This window comes from Hibiscus syriacus, unplaced genomic scaffold, assembly GCF_006381635.1.
Source record: "Hibiscus syriacus cultivar Baekdansim isolate YM2019G1 unplaced genomic scaffold, ASM638163v2 tig00110393_pilon, whole genome shotgun sequence".
Classification (NCBI taxonomy): Eukaryota; Viridiplantae; Streptophyta; class Magnoliopsida; order Malvales; family Malvaceae; genus Hibiscus; species Hibiscus syriacus.
Genome location: NW_024062721.1, coordinates 1608150 through 1634176, shown reverse-complemented (window position 1 = coordinate 1634176; position 26027 = coordinate 1608150). Strand labels below are relative to the sequence as shown.

The following is a 26027-nucleotide window of genomic DNA, read 5'->3' as shown; positions in this document are numbered from 1 at the left end:
TAACCTGATTAGTAAAGCATTCAGGAAAGTGAACACACCGGCTCACTCCTCAAAAAGGGGAAAAACAAATGCTGTATTTTAGAATCAAAAGAACCATGATTATCATTTATAAAGGAACTAAAAATAACTTTAAAAAAAAGGCAGAAAATACTTTGCGGGCATCAAATGCTTTTTGTTTCCCTTCTATATCAGCCTTTTGCCAACCAAATGCTCCTCTCTGCTGTATTTATGAAGATAGATGTTTCAACTTTGCTTGCTGGTTGGAAAATTTCCGAGTTTTGTCCCCTTGGTCTCCATCCCTTCCAGTTTGACAATGAAATTAAGAACAGGAGGTTTTAGTGGAAAGGGACTTAAAAATCAGCAATGAGTGATAAAGGTTGGAGTTTGGACATTCGCAAAAGGAAAGACGTGGAGTCTAAAGAAAAGCAACAAAGTCTGGTTGATGTGTCTATTTCATCTCTCTGTATTTATGTAGTTGAGATTCGGTGACAAAATTGTTGACTATGCACCGAAAGTGTGCATAATAAATGCAACTTTCGGTGCTGCTTGAAAAAAAGGGGGGACAACAGCTATTGCTGAATTTTGAAAATGGTAAAATCTCAATTTTAGTCATTGTAATTTAGGGTATTTATAAATTAGTCCTTAAAGCTTCAACTATAAATACCCTAGCTCATTTAGCTTCAAAACCATCCCAAAGCATTCTAGCTTTCTTCCAATACTAGAGAGAATTTAGAGAGTTTCTTGAGAGTCGTTTTCTCTTTTTTATCAAGAGAGAATTATCATTGTTTTCTCCTTGGTAGATCGAGAGAAGTTGTAATTCATATTTTCTCATAGTGAAATTCTTCTACCGTTGCCCGTGGTTTTTACCCTATTTTATTTAGGAGTTTTCCACGTAAATTTTGTGTCTCTTTTTATCTTCATTTTTTATTTTCTCAAATTATCAGTTGCGATTTTGCTCTATCCGATAGCCATCTTCCGCAACAATTGGTATCAGAGCCAGATTAGAGTGTGTAATATATGCTTATTGTCTTTGTGGTTGCCACCAAAAGATGGATCCTCCAACATAAGAAAGTAAGAAGATATTACCCATTCTTTGAAGGTTCCAGAGAACTATTCACGATAGTGAAATAATGGGAGCTATCCGTAAAAGAAGCTATGGCAACGAAATTTGATATTGAAAAATTCAATGAGAGAAATTTCTCATTGTGGAAATTGAAGGTGTAAATTGAAGATGAAGGCTATCCTGAGGAAAGACGGTTGTCTAGCAGCTATTAGTGAAAGGCCGGTGAATTTCATAGATGACAACAAATGGAACGAGATGAACGAGAATGCTATGACAAACTTTCATCTAGCATTAGCAGATGAAGTATTGTCAAGCATCGAGGAGAAGAAGACAGCTAAGGAGAAATGGGATCATCTCACCAAATTGTATGAGGCCACATCGTTGCACAATAAAATATTTCTTAAGAGGAAATTGTATACTCTCCGGATGTCAGAATTTATTTCAGTGACGGAGCACTTAAACACACTGATCACGTTATTTTCTCTGCTTACATCCTTAAGATGTACAATAGGAGAACAAGAACGTGCTGAACTTCTACTTCAAAGTCTATCAGATTCGTATGATCAACTCATCATCAACTTGACAAACAGTAATGTCACCAGTCTAGTCTTCGATGACGTTGCAGCTGCTGTTCTACAAGAAGAAAATCGGCGTAAGAACAAGGAATACAGACAAGTAAATCTGCAACAAGTAGAAGCGTTGACAACGATGAGAGAGAGATCAACTGAACGTGGCCAAAGCAGCAGTCACAAACATGGTAGATTGAAGTCGAGAAGCAAGAAGAATTTAAAGTGCTACAACTGTGGAAAGAAGGGTCACTTGAAGAAGGATTGTTGGAGTCTAAATAAAAACTCCAATCCATAAGGCAATACAGCAAACACTTCAGATGATGGAGATGCTCTATGCTGTGAAGCGTCAACCACCGTGGAAGGTAGAAAAAGATATGCAGACATATGACTCATTGATTCGGGAGCAACATATCACATGACCTCAAGAAGAGAATGGTTTCATCATTATGAACATGTCTCAGGAGGATCTGTGTATAGTTGCAATGATCATGCCTTAGAGATCATTGGCGTGGGAACCATCAAATTGAAGATGTATGATGGAACAATTAAAGTTGTTCGAGATGTGCGGTACGTGAAAGGCCTGAAGAAAAATTTATTATCCTACGGATTGTTGGATAATAATGCAAGCAAGATTGAGACACGGAAAGGAATCATGAAGGTGTTTCGTGGAGCGCTTGTGGTGCTGAAAGGCGAAAAGATAGCAGCAAACTTGCACATGCTGAAGGGAGAGACTTTGCTAGAAGCAGAAGCCTCTGTTACCTCATGTAGTTCAGATTCTGCAATGCTATGGCATCAGAAACTTGGACACATGTCAGAACAAGGAATGAAAGTTCTTGTGGAGCAAAAGCTACTTCCAGGCTTAACAAAGGTATCACTTACTTTGTGTGAGCATTGCATAACAAGTAAGCAGCACCGGTTGAAATTCAACACGTCAAATTCTAGAGGCAAAAATGTTCTAGAATTAGTTCATTCTGACATATGACAAGCACCAGTTATATCCCTAGGTGGAGCAAAATACTTTGTCTCATTTATTGATGATTACTCTAGGAGATGTTGGGTGTATCCTATTAAGAAGAAGTCAGATGTGTTTTCAACTTTCAAAATCTTCAAAGCGCGGGTGGAACTTGATTCTGGAAATAAGATCAAGTGTTTCAGAACAGATAATGGAGGAGAATACACAAGCGAAGAATTTGATGACATTTGCAGGAAAGAAGGCATCAAAAGACAGTTCACAGTGGCAAACACTCCTCAACAAAATGGAGTGGCAGAGCGGATGAACAGAACCTTATTAGAAAGAACAAGAGCAATGTTAAGGGATGCATGCCTAGAAAAATCATTATGGGCAGAAGCAGTCAATACCGCCTGTTATTTGGTGAATCGAGCTCCATCAACTGCAATAGAGCTGATGACACCAATGGAGATGTGGACTGGTAAACCAGCTGATTATTCAAACCTTCATATATTTGGAAGTATTGTGTACGTGATGTACAACTCCCAAGAAATCTCAAAGCTGGATCCAAAATCCAGGAAATGCAAATTCTTGGGGTATGCTGATGGAGTAAAGGGGTATCTCTTGTGGGATCCCACTGCCCGTAAAATGATCATCAGTAGGGATGTTATCTTTGTAGAAGATAAACTACAAAGAAAAGAAGACGATGATAGCGCTGAAAAGTCAGAGACTACACAGATACATGTGGAAAAAGAGTGTGAACAATGAGATTCTTCTGAAGCAGAACTAGCACACGATGAACAAGAACCAGAAAGTTCTGAAGCTCCAACAACTCGTCAATCATATCATGTGAGAAGACGTCCCAATTGGCACTCAGATTATGTTATAGAAGGTAATATTGCATACTGCCTTTTAACAGAGGACGGTGAGCCATCAACATACCAGGAGGCAATAAACAACTCAGATGCTTCACTGTGGGTGATGACGATGCAAGAAGAAATTGAAGCCCTTCATAAAAGTAATACATGGGACCTTGTACCACTACCACAAGGAAGGAAGCCAATTGGTAACAAATGGGTCTTCAAAATCAAGCGAAATGGTGACGATCAAGTTGAGAGGTATCGTGCAAGACTGGTGGTCAAAGGATATGCTCAAAAAGAAGGTATTAATTTCAATGAAATATTTTCTCCTGTGGTTCGACTAATAACAGTTCGAGTAGTTTTCGCAATGTGTACTACATTGAACTTACATCTAGAGCAGCTAGATGTTAAAACAGCTTTTCTTCATGGAAATCTTGAAGAAGAGATTTATATGCTCCAGCCTGAAGGTTTTGAAGAAAAAAAAAGAAGAACTTGGTTTGCAGGTTGAACAAATCTATGTACGGTTTAAAGCAGGTGTCGAGGTGTTGGTATAAGAGATTTGATTCCTTCATTATGTGCCTTGGATACAACAGACTTAATGCAGACCCTTGTGTTTATTTTAAGAGGTCTGGTGATAACGATTTTGTTATATTGTTGTTGTATGTGGGATGACATGTTGGTTGCAGGACCCAACAAAGATCATATTGAAGAATTGAAGGCACAACTGGCTAGGGAATTTGAAATGAAGGACTTGGGATCAGCAAACAAGATTCTAGGGATGCAAATTCACCGAGACAGAAGTAATAGGAAGATTTGGCTTTCACAAAAGAATTACTTGAAGAAGATCTTGTCACGATTCAACATGCAAGATTGTAAGCCAATTTCTACCCCTCTTCCTATTAACTTCAAATTATCCTCCAGTATAAGTCCTAGCAGTAAAGAAGAGAGGATGGAGATGTCTCGAGTACCGTATGCATCAGCAGTGGGAAGTTTAATGTTCGCTATGATATGCACAAGACCATACATTGCACAAGCAGTGGGAGTGGTTAGTCGGTACATGGCGAATCTAGGAAAAGAGCATTGGAATGCAGTAAAGAGGATCATGAGATACATTAAAGGAACCTCAAATGTTGCATTATGTTACGGAGGATCAAATTTACTTATCAATGGGTATGTTGATTCTGACTATGCAGGGGATTTGGATAAAAGCAAATCTACTACAGGATATGTGTTTAAAGTTACTGGTGGAGCTGTAAGCTGGGTTTCAAAATTGCAGTCAGTTGTGGCTACATCCACAACAGAAGCAGAATATGTAGCAGCTACACAAGCCAGTAAAGAAGCAATTTGGTTGAAGATGCTATTGGAGGAGCTTGAGCACAATCAAGAGTATGTCTATCTTTTTTGTGATAGTCAAAGCGCCTTGCATCTAGCAAGGAATCCAGCATTTCATTCAAGGACAAAACACATACGAGTTCAATACCATTTCATTCGTGAAAGGGTGGAAGAAGGGACTGTAGATATGCAGAAGATCCATACCAAAGATAATATAGCAGATTTCATGACGAAGGCGATCAATGCTGATAAATTTACCTGGTGTCGATCCTCTTGTGGCCTGTCAGAGACGTAAGCAACATGATGGTACAAGGTAGAAAGAATGGTGTGAATATATGATTGTTCCAATCAAATCTTCAAGTGGGAGATTGTTGACTGTGCACCGAAAGTGTGCATAATAAATGCAACTTTCGGTGCTGCTTGAAAAACAAGGGGGGCAGCAGCTATTGCTGAATTTTGGAAATGGTAGAACCTCAATTTTAGTCATTGTAATTTAGGGTATTTACAAATTAGTCCTTAAAGCTTCAACTATAAATACCCTAGCTCATTTAGCTTCAAAACCATCCCAAAGCATTCTAGCTTTCTTCCAATACTAGAGAGAATTTAGAGAGTTTCTTGAGAGTTGTTTTCTCCTTTTTATCAAGAGAGAATTATCATTGTTTTCTCCTTGGTAGATCGAGAGAAGTTATAATTCCTATTTTCTCATAGTGAAATTCTTCTATCGTTGCCCGTGGTTTTTACCCTATTTTATTTAGGGGGTTTTCACGTAAATTTTGTGTCTCTTTTTATCTTCATTTTTTATTTTCTCAAATTATCAGTTACGATTTTGCTCTATCCGATAGCCGTCTTCCGCAACAAAAATTTGCGTCAATTTTGCTATATCAAACTTTTAATTAGATTGATGTTATGAGTTCATTTTGTTGAAAAATATTGTATTGAAAAATTAAGATTTTAATTATGATTATAAAAAATAAATCAAATGAAAAACGGAAGGAATGATATGGAACAAATCATGAAAACGCAAAAGCAAACGAAGAATTGTTTGCTTACGTATGGTTTTGCAAATATCAATATTCCGGCTCATCATGTCATTCGTAGTCTTAACTAATAATATTTTTCTTTTTATTTTTTCCAAAATGAAATTTCATCTCTTTCCAATGTTGGGGAAATCGGGTTATTTATCACACGAATGTAATTTCAAAATTGACCTAAAATATCAAAATCAAAACCACCAAAGATTGCACAGCGGATAAACCCGTCAAACTATTGAATATTGAAACACAATGGAAAAACCGAATAAAAAAAATAGAGAGAACACACCGAATTTACGAGGTTCGACTAGAATATCGTCTACTCCTCGAGCACCACACCAGATGATAATTTCACTATCAACAAATATTACAAAAAATGGAATTCTTTAGAATTCCAAAAGTGAGAGAATGAAGAAAACAAGAGGAAGAGAGAACTTGTTTTGGGATGATTTCTAATGGAAATACTTAGGTCTATTTATAGTTGAGTTTTAAGGGCTAAATTTATAAATAACCTAATATTTTAGGGACCAAATATGAAATTGCCATGTGCTAAGTTGGCCACATACCAAAAATTAATTTTCCAATAAGTTGGCCATCAATCAAGATAAAGTTTCCAATAAGTTGGCCACCAACCAAGATGAAATTTCAACATTGCCAAATTTGACAATTTACAAGCCACATATAACAAATCTCCACCTTGGCTTGAAATTACCAAGCCTACTCAACTTCTTAAACTCCCCAAATTTGATGAAGCTCTTTTAATGTAGTGTCTCTAATTGCGCTCACAAGCGCCATACAACCGAAGGTGCTCAAATTTTCAGGATGTTAATTAAGTTCAAACAATGATTGAACTTGATTACTGTTACCACCTTGGTCATCATATCTGCATGATTTTCTAATGTCGTAATTTTCTGAAGTAGAATCTTTCCTTCTTCAAAGATCTCCTGCACAAAGTGATACCTCACGTCGATATGTTTAGTCCTTGAATGGTAGACTTGATTTTTCGCTAAGTGAATAGTGCTTTGACTGTCACAATAGAGACTAATGTGACTTTGAATAACTCCCAAGTCTTCCATCAACCCATTAAGCCAAATTGCTTCCTTTATAGCCTCTGAAACTGCCATGTATTCTGCCTCTGTAGTAGACAAAGTCGCCATAGATTGCAAAGTAGACTTCTAAGTTACTGGGGTTTTAGCAAGAGTAAACAAATACCCAGTAGTTGATCGACGCTTATCCAAATCACCAGTATAGTTAGAATCAACATACCCAACCACATACTGACCAAGTGTTTCATCTTGTTCAAAATCTAAACCAACATCCACGGTTTGTTGGAGATACCGTAGAATCCATTTCACATCTTGCCAATGTCCTTCTCTAGGATCATGCATGTACCTGCTTACAACTCCAATTCCTTGTGAAATGTCAGGACGTGTACACACCATTACATACATCAAGCTCCCAACTGCATTAGTATATGAAACTTTTTTCATATACTCTCGTTCTTCGTTAGTTTTAGGAGATAATTGAAAACTAAGTGAGAAGCCAATGGGATACTTACATGTTTGGTATTTCATTCATACCAAACATTGTAATACTTTTCTCATATATTGCTTCTGAGTTAAACAAAGTTTTCCTCTCTGTCTATCTCTTCTTATCTCCATACCAAGATTCTTCTTGGCCTCACCTAGATCTTTCATCTCAAACTCATGATTCAACTGAGCCTTTAATTTGTCTATCTTCTTTTGACGCTTCAAAGCGATCAAAATATCGTTAACGTATAAGAGAAGATAAATGAAAGATTCATCTTTGAGCTTTTGCAAATACACACAATGATCATATTTGCTTCTAGTGTAATTTTGCCTCCTCATAAAGCTATCAAATCGTTTGTACCACTGCCTCGGAGATTGCTTCAATACATATAGCGATTTGTTTAGCTTACAAACCCATTTATCACAACCACCATCTTTGTAAACTTCTGGCTGAGTCATATAGATCTCCTCTCCTAAATCACCGTGCAAGAAAGTCGTTTTTACATCAAGTTGAGCTAGCTCCAAATTCAACTGTGCTACCAAGGCCAACAATGTTCTAATGGAGGAATGCTTCACAACAGGGAAAATATTTCATTGTAGTTGATTCCTTCTTTTTGAGCGTAGCCTTTAGCTACCAATCGTGCCTTGTAGCGAACATCGTTCTTGCTATGAGGTCCATCTTTCTTTGCAAGTACCCACTTGCATCCAATTGCTCTTTTACCTTTCGATAATTGTGCCAGTTTCCAAGTGTTGTTCTTTTGGAGAGATTGCATTTATTCATCCATGGCACTTTTCCATTTATAACTTTCCAAGCTTTGTATTGCTTCTTGGTAAGTGATAAGGATATCATCATCAACAACTGGAAGAGAATAGGCCACCATATCAACAAATTCCTTGGCCTTGTAACTGCAAGTGGTTCTGGTGTCTCTAATAGTTCTTGGGTTTTAGACTCTTCATCTTCTGATTCTTTTATTGTAGTTAAAGAATCAGTTGCATCAACTTCGGGGATCATTATCCGCTGAAACTCCACTTATTTTGGAGTATGCTCCACCTGCTGCGGAATACTACTTGTCTAGACATCTTCATTTGTTACCTTCTTTACTTGGGCATATTCATCAAATGTAACATCTATACTACAAATTATCTTCTTGGTGTCTAAACACCAAAGGCAGAATCCCTTCACTCCATGGGTGATTCCTATAAAGAGAGCCTTCTTTGCTCTCGGATCAAACTTGGATTCCTTCACATGATAATAAGCAGCGGATCCAAATATATGCGAGGAATCATAATCAATAGCAGGATTTCCATACCATACCTCCAATGGTGTTTTTCCTCCCATCGTTGATGACGGCAGACGATTGATGAGATGCCCAGCATATGTCACAACCTCAACCCAAAGACGATTGATGACATACATCAAACTTTCTCCAATAGTGTTCGATTCATAAATTCTGCCACCCCATTCTATTGTGGTGTATTTCTAATAGTGAAGTGTCAAACAATACCATACTCATGGCAAACATCAAAGAATGAGTCACTTTTATATTCCCCTCCATTGTCCATCCTAAGACGTTTGATCTTTCTACCAGTCTGGTTCTCGATCATATTTTTCCATTTCAGGAAAATTCGAAGCACTTCATCTTTAGACTTTATCGGATACACCTAAACTCTTCTGGAAAAGTCATCTACAAAAGTTACAAAATAATGGTTTCCTCCCAAAGACAATGTCTTTGAAGGACCCCATACATCTGAGTGAATATAATCCACAATACCTTTTGTATTATATATAGTGGTTCCAAACTTCACTCTCTTATACTTTCCCAGAACACAATGCTCGCAAAACTTCAATTTGCAAGCCTTTGCACATTTCAACAATCCTTTCTTTGCCAGAATTTGCAAGGATTTCTCTTCAGCATGTCCCTACCGCATATGACACAACTAGGTTGTGTCCAAATCATCACCTCCAGAAGCTGCTGCAACTGCTCTAATAATTGTACTACCTTGACAGTAATACAAATTAATTTTCATGATGCCCTTCATCATCACAAGTGTGCCATATGTGACTTTTAAAACTTCATCTCTCATAGTGACTACCGAGCCTTTGAATTCCAAGGCTCCCAACGAGATGAGATTTTTCTTCAAACTAGGCACGTATCGGACATCAATCAGAACTCTGGTTGATCCATCTTGATTCTTCAATCGAATTGAACCTATCCCAATAGTTTTACAGGCATTGTCATTACCCATATAAACAACTCTTACATTTAGTTCTACTAAATAGGAGAACCACTCCCGATTAAGGGATATATGATATGTACAACCCGAATCTAATATCCATTCATCTGAATGTAATGTTGTTGATGAAGCAACCAATGATATGTCAGAGTCATTTGCATCATGCTCTGTAACACATTCATCTGGAGCAGCTTTTTCTTTCTTCTTCAACTTCGGACAATCTTTCTTCCAATGGTCTTTCTCATGAAAAAAAGGCACATTGATCTTTTCTTAATCTGGACTTCGACTTTGATCTCCCTCTTCACTTTTGCTTTTGACTTTTCGAGCGACCTCTTGCCACCATGGCCTCCGTTGCTTTGTATTTTCTCTCATTCTTGGTTTTCATTCTGAGCTCATAACTATACAAAGTAGCAGTTATATCTTTAAGGGTAACATTATCCTTACCATGAGTAAAGTTGTCTCAAGGTGCTCAAATTCATCTGGAAGAGATGACAACAACATCAAAGCCAAATCTTCATCTTTGAAGGTTTCATCCATGCCCAATAAGTCTGTCACTAGCCCATTCAACGCAGCGATGTATTCATTCATACTGGTGCATGGTTGATAATCAAATCTGAACAATCTTTTATTCATGCGGAGACGATTCTGAGAGTTTTTCTTTAGTAATTTTTCCTTCAATGCTTTCCACATCTTACTTGTAAAAGTCTCGTTTTTGTAGCCATACTTCTACTCCCTGGAAAGACAAGATCGAATCGTGTTGCACGCCAAACGATTGATTGTTCCCCATTCTTTCTCCTCCAAATATTTAGGTTTTTCTTTCTCAATGGTGATGTCTAGACCTTGTTGGAATAAAGTGTCTAACACCTCGCCTTGCCACATGCCAAAATGACTGGATCTATCGAACAACTCCACCGAGAAATTTGCATTTGACATCATCCTCCTCACCGATGCAGATGAAGAGCTTGATGTCTCAACTGATCCGTATTTTGGCATTTTAATTCTAACAAACTGTATCTTTTCAGCAACGGGACCACCAGGATAACCTCAACCGAAGCTCTAGATACCAATTGTTGGGGAAATCAGGTTATTTCCCACACGAACGTAGTTTCAAAATTGACCTAAAATGTAAAGATCAAAACCAACAAAGATTGCACAACGGATAAACCCATCAAACTATTGAATATTGAAACACAATGGAAAAACCGAATAAAAAATAATAAAGGAGAGAACACACCAAATTTACGATGTTCGACTAGAATATCGTCTACTCCTCGGGCACCACACCGGATGATAACTTCACTATCAACAAATATTACAACAATTGGAATTCTTTAGAATTCCCAAAGTGAGAGAATGAAGAAAACAAGAGGAAGATAGTACTTTTTTTGGGATGATTTCTAATGGAAATACTTAGGCCTATTATAGTTGAGTTTTAAGGACTAAACTTATAAATAACCTAATATTTTTGGGACCAAATATGAAATTCCCATGTGCAAAGTTGGCCACCTACCAAAAATTAATTTTCCAATAAGTTGGCCACCAACCAAGACGAAATTTTCAGTAAGTTGGCCACCAACCAAGATGAAATTTTCAACTTGCCAAATTTGACAATTTACAAGCCACATATAACATCCTTCATGTAAATAAGAAATAGATTGTTATCTAAAAATTATTTTAAAAATTAATAGATGTAATTCACTAAAATCATATATAATATAGTGAACTGAATCCATAAAATAATTTCTCTTTTTTATACGGGAACAAAGAGGTTTGATTGATTAAACAAAATGCACTCATGTCCTCCTAACAAAAGTAGAGTTATATATATATATGAGAGAGAGAGAGAAAGCAATAACAATAAAATTAATGGCAAATTATTTTAATGACAATCTAACTATAAGATTGGTGTCGATATGATTAATATTTTTAAAATTTTATCAATATGGTCACATAATTATTTAAGTGGTATCATTTAAGATACATGTCATTAAATCTAATAGAGAAGTGATGTGACAGTTAACAAAAAAATTTACAATTATATATTTGATACTTAATACGTGTACATTTGATTGGATGGAAAATAAACAAAACATAACTTGACATTTAAGGGGATAGGACCTGGGTTCTTTAAGATGAAAATGGAGTGTTCAAGCCATTGAGTCAACTACTTCATTTGGTTTAGCGAGTATACAAACAATTATTTATCTCATTGTATTGTTTGTGATATAAAATAAAGAAATAAAAATATTCAAATGATATTTAACTTTCAATATTTTTATATTTTTAAATAAAGTATAGTATTTTTAATATTTTATTTATAAAATCAAATTCAATATTTGTAACGCCCTCAATCATGGGTTAGTAATTTCGGACTAACTCAAGAAGAGTTTCATAGACCCACTAGACTTATAGAATAATTTGGATCAAGATAAGAACTAATTGGACTTAGGTTAGGCCCAATTAGTAGCATGAAGGGGTACTTTAGCATTTGTAGGAAAGAGGAAGGATTAGAAAAGTAATTATATCATGATTCAAAACAAATATTGTTTTCTTTTATTGATGATGATGTAATTTGCCCTACCCACTTCCCATTTCCCTCATTTTCATCATCCTTTTGTCCTTTTACCAAATCTTTTTCTTTTCCATCTTTTTTCCTTCAAGAAAATTATCAAAGGTAGAAACTTAACAATTCTCCAAGCTCATTTTATAATTTCTAAGGTAAGAATCACAATCTCTTCACTCTAAGCTTTCATTTGAGCTCCCAATATCATAGTTGGTTATAATGACCATTGATATGAGTTTAGTGCGGGTTTAGGAAACGAAGGATTTCTAGTTCGTTTTTTGTAGATTTGAGTTGGAGAAAGTGTTTTTAGCCTCATTTTAGTCTCACAAACAAGTTAGCAATTCATCTTCCCATGTTATGCTAGTAAGGGAAGTTGGAGAAGGTTCCAAAACTAAAGAAAAATATAAATTAGCTCTTGGGTGATTGGAGATGTTTTTCTTCAGCTTGGAGACTAAGGTAACACATTTCTAATCTTCCTATACCATTTGTGGGTCATCAAGTACACTTGTATAGCTTGCATTAACTTATGAAGCATAGGAGCATATTCATGGTGAATGCTAGTTTATGTTGTTATTAAGCAAGGAAAATGACTCTTTATGTCTCCTAATATATCACATAAGACTTAAACACTAATTGATGGCCTCGAGAGGGAAAATGGGTAGGATTAGGTTGCATTTATGTGCCCAAAACAAGGCATTTCTAGGCTACAGTATCAGTACTACATGAACAATGCCAATATTATTCTTTCAATGGTCAAAATAATAGAGTGTTCTAGCTACGAGTATCGATACTTATTCTAAGAGTATCAATATTGTCTCAAGGGTACTGATACTCAAGGGGTAGTATCGATACCATTTTATAATTTAGGATTATGATAGCTTATTTTGGTACCGATACTAAAGGGAGTATCGTTACTGAGGTGAGAGTATCAATATCTTAATTAAGTGTATCGATACTTAGTTATTTTTCTAAACATCAAAGCTATTTTAGGTATCGATACCTAAGAGGCAGCCCTAAGAGACCAATATTGATACTGTAAGGCCAATATCGATACCCTAGTCTTGATTTGGGTAATAAACCTATCACATCTCAAGTAAGTTGGGTTAGGAGATCAAATGTAATCAAAACTTAATAAATAAGATTCCAAGTGAGAACAACACTAATGACTATAATTACATCTAGAAACGATATAATTTAGGGAATCATAAAATTAGGTGCTCGAGAAACGATCAAGATAGTCGAGCTACTTTAGTAGCTAGGTAAACACTTGTGTGGTGGAATGTCCGACCAAGTCTTAATTAGTGCACAAGGTACTTCTTTATCGATCGGGTGTAGATGCCCCAAGTACTCGTATGGAGTAGATTGGTTGGGTGAACTTTCCGATGTAGAAATTTAGGATCTCACCCTAGGTAGGGTAGATGGGCGTGTGTCTCTAAGATGTAGCGGAACCCTTCGACTACACCATAATGCCCACCTTTGTATGTTTGTTTAGATTTGTATTTTTGTACAAATATTTATGTTAGCGAGCATGATCATATAATGGACACATATAATATAGTTTGGTTATTAGTGTGACACTAAACTTGTAAGCTCAGCGTTCGAAATTTGCTTCCGTGATTAGGTTCTTAGAAGGAGCGTTTAAGGAGCTTATTGCACAGTCTACATTCTAGATCGACATCACCTTTTCAGTACTTCTTGAGCATATTTTTAGAGGGATCGTACTATATATGGGCCTTTCGTATTTGAGTAGTGATTGTATTTGTAACACCCCCAACCTGTACCTGACCTGGATACGAATATGAGGTGTCACATTGACTTTTCAAAACATTTACTTGTACAAAATAGTGAATAATTTTAAACCTTTCACTAAATACAACTAAATAATTTACATAAAATACAATCATATAATTTTACAAAATCGATTAGAGCATATCATATTCAAATATTAATTTACATGCCAACCTGTAACACCCCCAACTCGTACCCGACCTGGATACGAGTCCGAGATGTCATATTGACTTTTTAAAATAATATTCTTACAAAATAACAGAACATTTGGACTTATATTAATAAAATACGATAATATACTATTGAATTATGTTTCATTATAACAAATTTAAGGAAAAAAATATTTTATGAATAGTACTATATTGTATGAATAGTATCGATAATGTGTAAATAGTACAGTGAACAGTAATTAACAGTACCGATATACAAAAAAATCGAATTTAAAATGTGTATCGATGCATTGCTATAGTGTACCGATACACTGCTACAGTAATTTCAACCCAACATATATAAAACTCATAAAAGTTTAAACTTTCATCACTATAAAGTTACCATTTACATAAATACGTTTAAAACATTACAAAACTCGATTAGAGCATACATACTTAATCTACCGACTTTGTTTACATGCCAACCTATTTATCACATAACAAGACATAGTGATCTGATCTACCGACTTTCGGTACCTACGTGTAAAACGCTTACACGCTGTCATAGACTTAGTGAGGCATAATGATAATGTCATAATAATATGAAATGTAATGAAATCACATATTTAATTCATGCAAGTTGTATAGCCATGTATCTTACCCATAATCTTATCAAATTAACCATCATGAATTCATATAATAAGTTTACTTGCCCATGAAACCATACTGAGAACCTGAGGTATGTGAGTACTATAAGGTTGTGCACTATGTTGTCACCACATCTCGTATAAATGCACCGAAGTGCCATGTAGAATTGCACTGAAGTGTCGTAGAATTGCACTGTAGTGCCATATAAAATGTCCATAAAGACCACGTAGAAATTCCTTAAGAATCATATACATATGTCAATGATCAAGTATGTGTCTCAAAAGACCTCGCACATGTTCCAAAGAATACATATATGTCCCAAAGGACCGCGTAGACCCTCTACTCTTGTCATGCCAACTAAACTTATAGTTCTCATCGACATAACATGGGCTTTCACCATTCATGTAGTATATCTCATAAACATATAATTTCCTTACCTTTATCACATGGCTCATAAACTTTTCATTCATTTCATTTCAAACATATCACATAATGCATATGGTATGAATTCATATCATGTTTCATAATATGGAATGAATCATGTATCAAGATGTTAAATCTAGACTTATCACAAGTCTATAATTGAATATACTAACATAATCATGCTATGCATATGCACTCACCTAGATCTCTTTGTCTTTCCCTCGATCGATCTTACTTGTCAATTATTCCGAAACTCGTTTAGGCTCAATCTACATAAACATAATTTCCGAGGTGATTATAAGAAGTCTAAACCTTATAATTCAATGCTAATAACTTAAAATAATTGAATGAGCTAAAATTCCTATTTTCCTTTAATTCAATTCAAAATTCCCATGTATCGATACACCTCTTAATGTATCGATATACCTTCAAAATTGGTCTTAGTGTATCGGTACCCAGTCATAGTGTACCGATACACCCTGCCCATATCAGACTTTTTCACGCAAAAATTCCACAACTTTTCATTAAATTTCCTTATATAAAACTCCTTTTATATTACCAAATTCAACTATAACCATTTTAATTAACTTCTATCATTCCAACACTTTATCATCTCCTATATCTCATTCAGATTCTTAAAACTAAGAATCTTACTAAATTTTCCATGTAATCCAAACTTACTTCTAACAGTTATAACTTCTTATTCACGCCTATGACAAGCCAAATTCAACTTTTAAATTCATTTATACATCCTTATTCAAAATTTCACGTATCCACTTCTTATATTTAATCCTTCATAACTTACAAATCTTTGAGTTTCTATGACCTTTTTCATCTCCATCATGTTTCCTAAGTCTTCCTTAACCAAAACCATACTTAAATTTTAAGGATTAACCAAAAGAAATCCAACTTACTTTGGCTTGGGTGCTTCATGGTGGAGAAGAATAAAGAATATGAGAGAATTGTTTGGAAACCTTTGTTTCCCAAAACATGTTCCACATGGGTTATAAAATAACCCCAAATAATATTTAATTATTTTCCTTATTCAATGACTCCTTTACCCCTTTATTATTCCTTCATTTGCTAATTCATCCTACACCAAATATTTCAATTAAATCCTTAAATTTCTCAATTTATCTATTTTTGTCACTAAAATTTAAAATCTCACAATTTGGTCACTAACCCTGTATTAAGGATATTACACAACCACAATCAGTATTACAAAATACATAATATTAAATTCTTTTCTGATCTGATCTTTGGAAATGAGAAACCGACATGTCTTGCTTAACTTTTATCATTCTTCCTCTTCTCGGAACATACGTGTGAAGCAATCACACGCTAAGTTGTTGACTTAGTGAGACATATAAAGCATATAATAAAAACCATAGAACATTTCATATAATATAATGCATACATGCACATATACCATTACTATCATGATCTTTATCATTATCATTAACCAATTTATCATATGATCTTGTACTTATTATTTCTGTATATTATATAACACGTATATCATTTCACAAAGAAACACACATAACATCATATAATTTCTGTAACATATTTCATATCACCAAAAGCATATACATCACATATATTGTATTTGTTATTATCTCTTTATTAGCCCATGATACACTTGTGAGAACTAAAGATATGTGAGTGCATTGAGGTTGTGCACAAATGCTGCCATCACAGCTCGTATAGGGTCCCCCTAGGGGCCTATGAAATTTGTCCCGAAGGACCTATGTAACTCTCGACTCTTGGCATGCCAACTATACCTCTAGCTCTCATATCACATAACATGGGCATTATGATTTATAACAGTTCACATCACTTGTATCATATAAACATGTAATCTCATAACTCGTTCTCATATAGCTTGTATATCATTCTTGTCATATAACCCATATCACATAGGTTCATATCATGTAACATATATCACATATGCATGTAATCACATAGATCGTATTATATAACTTATATCATTTCTCATGTGTTCATGTAAACACATATGTCATATCTTGTTCATATATACATTACATAGCACATAAAATAACATATAAACTTATACATGTATTAATGTACATACTTTCATATAGTTTGTATATCAATGTTATATAACTTATCTCACAGTTTTACATAATCACTTATATCACATTAATTATATATTATTTTATTCTCATATGTTTACACTAATCATGGTCACATAGAATAATATGTCAAACATATCACATAATTTATATTACATGTTCCTATAATCACTTATGGAATAATGTATTCAAACATGGGAAATAGACTTATCATAAATCCTACCCAATGATGTATCAAACATCCATGTATAACGTTATGGATGCATTGCAAATCAAATAACATTTTAGGAGTCACTTCTTACCATAGTAACTCCGTCACTGACTCATCGCAAGCCAATGATTTTTCGATAACATAAGTACAAATTAAATTTTCACTCACCTTAGTCTCACTAAATTCCAAATCCACTTCTATGATTTATCTCTTTGGATTGATCCTAACTTTGTGGTCATTTCAGAACTTGTTTGTGCTCGATATCTACACAATCATACATATAATATCCATATCAGCATTCCAAATATTATGATTTGATCCTTCATTTCTTAGACTAAAAGAAATATATAATTTTATTTTCCTCTTGAAGTAGTATCGGTACCCCCCATAGGGTATCGATACTTCCTTAGCTGTGGTATCGATACCTAAATTGAATTCGAAGTTCTTGTTCCAAAAATGGTATCGATACTGATCTTATGGTATTGATACCCTTGGTATCGATACTACCTACCAATTACTTTTACAAAGGTACAATTACATTTAAACACCCCAATTATGTGAATGTTGTACTTAAATCACCAATCTTTTCAAATTTCTAAAATAGTCATATTTCAATCTAAATGCTCATTTCAATTCCAAAATAGTAATTTCCAACACAGTACATCAACTATTAGATAATTATACAACTGTTCACAACTTTTTTCAAAATTACCAAATTGGTCCCCTAACTTTTCAAAAATTACAAAATGGTCTCTGTATTTTTTCTAATGCTTGTAGAATACTTACTACATCATTTTTCAGACCTTATATAATTTTTCCATAATTTTTCCCACTCCAATAACCCATGGCCAAATACTTTAACATTTAAAACCATGTTTTCATGATTTTGCTCGATTTTGATTCGATTCAAGCATGAAATCAACTTTCAATCAACCTTATAACATCTCTACAATCAAATCCCTAATCAACTCTCATCAGAACACAAAGTTCTACAATTTCCTCTTTTGGCTGAATTTTAAAGAATAATTTCTGGAAAGATTGAACGTGCTTTAACCATAAATCAAGCTTGAAAATGAATCTACAACCTCTAAATCATCAAGATTTATCATCAATTTAATGAATCCTATCATGAACATAAACCCTTAGATTTAGGATCTTTGAATTCCAGTAAGATTAAAAAGAAATATTGGTACCAAATGATAGCGTTTTTCGCGTAGATCACTTCCTATTTCACGGCATAACTCAAATTCCAAAGGAATTGGCTCAAAAATTGAAAACAAAATATTTTCTTTCCTTTGGGAGAAGCTCACAGCAATGAAGAAGAGATGAACAACTTTAGCATGAAATTTCATATATTTTTCATGCTTATCTACTTTTAAATTATCATTTAATAAATATCAAATTCATTAAATTGAGAAAATATCAATTTACCCTTAATAAAAACTTCATAATTACCTTTAAACATATACATCTCAACCTTATCATCTTCCAAACAGAGACATCTCAGCCTTATCATCTTCTAATAGTAAAAGATGAACAAAATATTTTCTTACTTTACCATTTTACCCTTGCAATTTCCAAAACTTGTAATAATGCCATTTTAATCCAATTATCCAAAATAAACATAGAATTAAAACCTTAAATATTATTTTACAACATTTAAAAATGTGAAAATAATATATTTCTTTTCTTATTTTTGAGACGAATTGTAATTTTTTAAAATTACCATTTTAGTCTCTAAACTTTTTTAAAGTTTATACTTTGGTCACTAAACTTTTAAAATCTTATAATTTGGTCACTAACTAAATCCATTTATGGAATAAAATTATTTTTGGGAAAAATACTACTTAGGTCTTTAAATTTTTCCCAATTTTCTACTTTGACCATAAAACTTTCAAAATTTACATTTTGGTCACAAGTCCGCTTTTTGGGATGTTATAATATTTTAAAATATTTCTTTAAATTAGTTGGATGTATTTTGGGCTCCTGATTTGTAAACTTAAACACTACTATTTCATTTTATGTTTATGATGAATGTTTTAAATTTGTCTTTATAATTGTTTCTAAAAGAAAAATTTTTGGGTTAATCAATTCAGTGGTCTCGTGTAGCGTATTAATCCTTCGATCTTTGGATCATAGTGGATTAGGACATTACAATATTTTTTATATTTCTAAACAAAATTTATAAAGACTTCATATAATATAAAAATAAAAATATTTTTTATATTTAAACAAAATATTTTTTTATGTTTTTAAATAATTGAATTAATGCAAGATTTAAACTTAAAAAAAGTTAATTTTTTATTTTTAAATATTGCATTAGATATAATTGTTTTAAAATACAAAAATAAGAAACTTGATTTTTAAAATAAAAAAATTATTTTTATATTAGATGACTTCTATAAATTTTATTTAAAAATATAAAAAATATTCAACTTGGTTTTGAAAATAAAATATTATTCGCTTTGTTTAAGAATAGAAAAATATCGAAAGTTAACTATCATTTGAATATTTTTATTTTTATATGACTAATAATATTATTGGATAAATAAATGTTGGTGTAATCATTAAATTAAACGAAGCAATTAGCTCGATGGCTTAAGTAACCCATTTTAGGTTTGTACCCCCAAACGTAAGTTATCTTCTATTTATTTTCCCCATGATTGAAGGATTAATTTAAATTAATTTAATGGTGTTAATCGTTAGCTCGTTAAGCATAGAAAATTTTCCTTTTCTAAAACACAAGTTTTTATAAAACATATTAAAATAAAAAAATAATATTTATTTTTATTTTCTATTGAAGAATCTCCCTCCTATGTTAAGGACATCAAAACAACAAAAATCTTCTTTTTATTCTCCCTTCTTTTCCCACCCTCGAATCCAAATCCAAAAATCTAATAACAAAATTTTTAATTTTTTTCTCATTGAGAAATTCTATGGATGCGACGCTTTCTCTTTCGTTAACTCTTTCATCTAATAGTATTTCGATCGATTTTAACAATAATTTGAAGCGGGTTGCGAAATGGAGAAACATAGTTTGAAATCAATGTGATTCAATGATTGATTTTGGAGATCTAATAGAATTGAAAGGTTATGAGCTAGATTTGTGAAGTTTAAGGTATTTTTTAATGAAATAAATACTTTTTTTTTTATTAATTTGTGGTATGTATAAGATAATGTCTGTTTAAAGATAACTCTCGATCATTTGACGTTAAACTTTCACACCTCTGGCATTCCTAGTACTTGAACTAGGGATCTCAAGGAATAACAACAATTCATTTACCACCGATACCACTTGATTCATGCCGATGAAATGAACACTAAGAGTTTGTTTGTTTTCTTATAATAAGTTTTCCAGAAAATATTTTCATCATTTTCAGGTGTTTTTGTTGACAGAAAACAAATGGTTAATGTAATTCATTTTTTTTATCACGAAATGATTTTTTATAAGTCATTTTACGAACTTTTCACTTCATATCATAAACACTCAAAATATTATTATTTTATATAATTAATATTAATATATTATTTTGGCATCATTTTAATAAAAATATTAATTATTAAATTATATTTATTGATAATTTTATAATATAATATAATATTTTTATTTTAATAATATATAATAAATTATTAATAAAAATAATATTATTTATTAATTTCATAAAAATAATATTATTGAATTGTTAAATATTTAAAATATATTTCTTAAAATATAATATAATATTATTATTTAATATTATAATTTTTAATAGCTTAATAATATTATTATTTTAATAAGTAATTAATATACTTAATAATATGTTATTTTTATTTTAATAAATATTTAATATAATTTATAGTATTTTTATTTTAATAAAATATAAAAATATTTTTATTTTTATTTAAAATTGTAGATATAATATTTTAATAATAATATTGACATAAATAATATTAGATAAATTATTCTAATATTTAAAAAATAATATTATTATTTTGTTAATAAATAATATTATTTATTGCATTTGATGTTTATAATAAAGAATTTAAAAAAAAAATTACCAACCAATAGAAAATGAATTACACAACATCATCCAAAACACTATAAAATGATTTACAAAAATGTTTTTCAGAAAATATTTTCCAAAAAAAGTAATTTATTTTCCGGAATTTGTTTTTCGTGAAACAAATGGACCGTAGATTCACATTTAAAGGCCAAAAAGAGGTAAATAAAAATGGTAGAGTCCAATCACCATTGGTGATGGTGGTTGACGGGGGCCAATAGTGTGGGATTATGGTCGAATTATGAGGGTTATGCGAGTTTGTAAGATTATTTTAATATGGTAAAAATGAATGAAATAAAAGTTCATGACTAAACTGAAGTTTTATCTAAAGCTCAGGTGTTAAATTAGAAATGAATCGTTTTTAAGGTGTCACATTACCAATGTAACCGTAGTTAATGGGTTAGTGAACACAGTGTGATAAATAGATAATATAAGTGACTGAAATTTAACTTTTGAAAATTTGAGGATCAAATCAAATAATACCAAAAAAATGAACCACTGTGATAGTTTACCTTGTATCCTTTTACCCTAATACAAGTGAGAGTTGAACAGAGCAGTATTCAAATAATCTCTCTCTTAAAATCTGATTATATATATTAGAATAAATAATATCACTGTAATAACTCTATACTAAAATAAAAAAACCTGATTATATCTCTATAAAATACATATCTTAAATAAAAATCCATATTGATAATTTTCCTCTGGAATATGATTCAACTATTTGATAAGAAAAATATTTTATGAGACTTCTTACCTAATATAAATATTTAGTTATCAAATAAATTCAATCACTAAATAATTTTTAACACTTAAATTATATTAAAATTCAACTTAATCGTGAATTAAAATTTGAGTCTTTAAACACTAAAATTACATTAAAAAATTAATTTTAACTATACATTAAAATTTACTTCAACACATAATAATAGGTATCTTGCAATCGTTAGATGATTCGACTATCTATCTAATACATCAAATTTTAAATTTGACTGGTCACATAAGACTCGATTTATTTTCTATTAATAATTTATAAAACAATTAACCTTTAATTTAATTATAATCTGAATAAAATTTAGTGATTAACAAATTTATTTATCATATGGTTTGCGTCAATGGCACATCCAGAAATTTATAAATAGAGGTTAAAAAATTTTAATATTATTTTTTCAACATGATGGGCATGTAATTTTTTTTAAATTTTTTTCTTTTTCTCTTAATATATTAAATCTAATTAATCTTATAAATATAATTATCCGAATGTAAAACCTTAATAAAAAGAAACACTTTTTTAATTAATGATTTCACTCAATAAATTCACATTTCAAAAGAAAAAAATAGGAATTATGAGAAAACTAACGAAAATGGAAGGATGTTTTTAGGACAAGAGTAAAGGAGTCGGTAGTCTTAATTTAGGAACTTCAACATTCATAGGCATCGAGTTCACCTTAAATTCATAGGGAAGTTGGATAGTTCAAAAATAAATGCCAAATAAATGCTTAAAATAAAAATAAGTAACTAAATTATGTTTTTTTGTTTTGGGTACTTAATTATTTTTTTAGTTAAATTAGGTACTTAAACTATTATTTTTCATTATTTTAAGTTATAATATTTTTTAGTTAGAATTTTTTTTTTCGATTAATAAGAAGTTGACACGTCATACAAAATTAAGTATTTATTTTGATCAAAAAATATTTTATAGGCTTAAAGTAAAAAAAAATATAGTTTAAGACTTATTTTGATAAAAAAATAATTAATAAACTTAAAATGGTTATACATAATAATTTAAGTACCTAATTTGATAAAAGATAACTTAAATACCTACGGAAAAAATAGCAGTAAGTAATATTTTTAGTTTAAGCCATTCCACATCCACATCCACATCCACATCCACATCCACATTCACGTCCACGTCCACGTCCACGTACAAAGATTGTTGAATTCCCACACAAATACCCCTGTAGAATTCATTTTTATAACATAAATCTCAGTAGTGATAAATAAAAAAAATTACAATCTCTTTAAAACAATTATTTCATAATTAACTTACTTTATATTTATATAGAAATAACCTTAATCATTAACAAATATTATTTAAATAAATTTATTCGTTAAACAAATTTTAACTAATAGAATTATAGTAACAGGAAATTTTATTATTAATTAAAATTTGAACTAATATGTGTTATGGAAAAAGGGCAAAATTTGATCGATAAAGAAGAAATTCAAATTTTATAGCATCCGTAAATACACGTCTTGGGAAGGTCTTACTTTACAGGGGAAAAAAAGGTAAAATGATGAAACGTGATAGCTTCTTTGGTCCACATTTATGGTTAATTCAACAATTGAAGACACCAAAGCATCAGCAAAACAACAGAGAAAGAAGCCAAGCCAGCAAGGCATTCAAAAACAATTTTTTTTCTTCCTTATTTTCCCTTTCTGGCATTCACATGGAATCCATTTAGTTTTCTTCAATTTCGATTACCCTTTGCATCAATCACCAATTCTTTCTTTCTTTTCTGTGATGATCATTTTTTCTTCTTTTGTGTTCGTAAAGATCTGGTTGGTGGTGGATCCAGGGGGAGGTTATTTGTGGTGAATCTTGAAGGGAAGGCTTATAGCTGCAAGCACTGCAAAACCCATCTTGCTCTTTGTGATGATATTGTCTCCAAGGTTGTTTTTCTTCTTTCTTAAATTTGATTCTTTTAACTCTTGGCTAAAATCTTCATCTGGGTGTTTCTGATTTGTTTGGATGTGCCGTGTTTGTGTAATGGTGGTTCTAATTATGATTAGGGGATACCTAAGTTTCCATCGTTTTATTAGTTCACAGCATTTATTACTACTTACTGGGAGCAGTATCTAGAGCACATTTTCATTTTTTGATGAAATTTATAATTAATGGGTTCAATTGTTGATTAAATTGAGATTTCGCCTATTATTAAACTAGGAATTTGGTTATTCCATGTTTTTTTCTTCTGGTTTATGGTGCAATGGAATTTGTATTTTGTTTTGCAAGTTCAATGGTTCTTCTATGTTAAATTTGTCATAGAAAAACCGGGTGGATGCTTGGTGGATTTCAATTATGTTGCTACCATCTCTTTTTAGGCATAGATGATAATTTGGTGTCCTTTGCAAGGGCTTGGTGCTTTGATGATAGCAAATTGCTGGTTGTATTTTAAGGCAAGCTTGATGTTTAATGTTTTTTATTTTACTTTCCTGAGGACTTACGCTAGAGATTAAACTTACTATGTACTGTGTAAATGTTATTCTCAATCATGAATTTTAGATTTTGCATATTTGGTTATGTGCTAATCGACACTTTGTGCTACCAACAAAAGTCGTAAAATGATGCTAATATGAAGAAGATGGTAATTGTCTTATGCATTCAAATCGCTTCAAAGTTAAAATGCATTATTGCTAAAGTATTAAGTAGTTATATATTTCATAGGCATATTGATGTAGTCGATTTCGGGTTTTTTAGGGGTGCTTTCACATTGTTACTAATTATTTTCATGGTGTTGGGGTAAAAAATATTGTTTGGGGTTCTCTTAAGCACAGTTTGTAACCATGTGTTTTGCTTGTGTTATTTCATTCAGTCCTTCCACTGCAAGCATGGGAAAGCATATCTCTTCAGTAAGGTGTAAGTTTTCTCAGTATAGACACCTCATTTGTGTGTGTTAAACAACTAATGTTTGCCCATGCTATAAGGTGTCGAGCTACTTCTATAACGACACAAGTAACGACGATGTCAAACTATGTTGCACTCATAATCTCTTGCTTAACGGATGATGAAAAGTTGTGCTTGTTGAATTCATTGTTGGTTCTGGTAATTTGTTTTGTTCATTTAGAGCAAGGCAATAACATTGCATTTTCAAGGATATATATTCCAAGGATGGACTTCATGGACATGCCCACTTGCATGATCTTTCGAGAAAATGGGATTTCAAGTTATCGGTACAGGGTGCTTGTTTTCATAAGTAGTTTTCATCTCCCGTTGTTTCTCAGAGTAAATGTTACTTCTGGAAAAAATGACGATAGGATAATGATGACGGGATTGCACACTGTGGCGGACATCTTCTGTGTTGGATGTGGATCGATTGTTGGTTGGAAATATGTAAGCTTTAGTATTGCAATTTTGGATTTCATGGTTTAATGTAGCTATGATTGTTTCTGTTGATTATATGGATTACTTCTGTTGATTTTAGGAATTTGCTCATGAGAAGAACCAGAAGTATAAGGAAGGAAAATCCGTCCTTGAACGGTGAGTGAATAAATCATAAATATAGCAACCCGGTTTGGGGTTAGGGAAGGATGTTCTTAATGTCGAACAGGTTTAAGGTGTCTGGTCCCGATGGAAGCAATTACTGGATCAGCCATGGAAGACGTGGGTGGGAGTGATGCAGATGATGTTTGATTAACAAATGAAATACGGTCAAATTCCAAATTGTACATTCTTTAACCCCTTAAATCCATTCAACGCTCATGTGAATCCTTAAAAAACCAGACCTATTTAAGCAGCTTGTCCAACTTGCTGTGAAAAAAAA

At 32.4% G+C, this 26027-nt stretch overlaps 1 pseudogene; it reads left to right on the top strand.

The window, feature by feature from the left end:
- The first annotated feature begins 165 nt into the window (after positions 1-165).
- On the top strand, positions 166-26027 carry LOC120123543 (annotated as a pseudogene).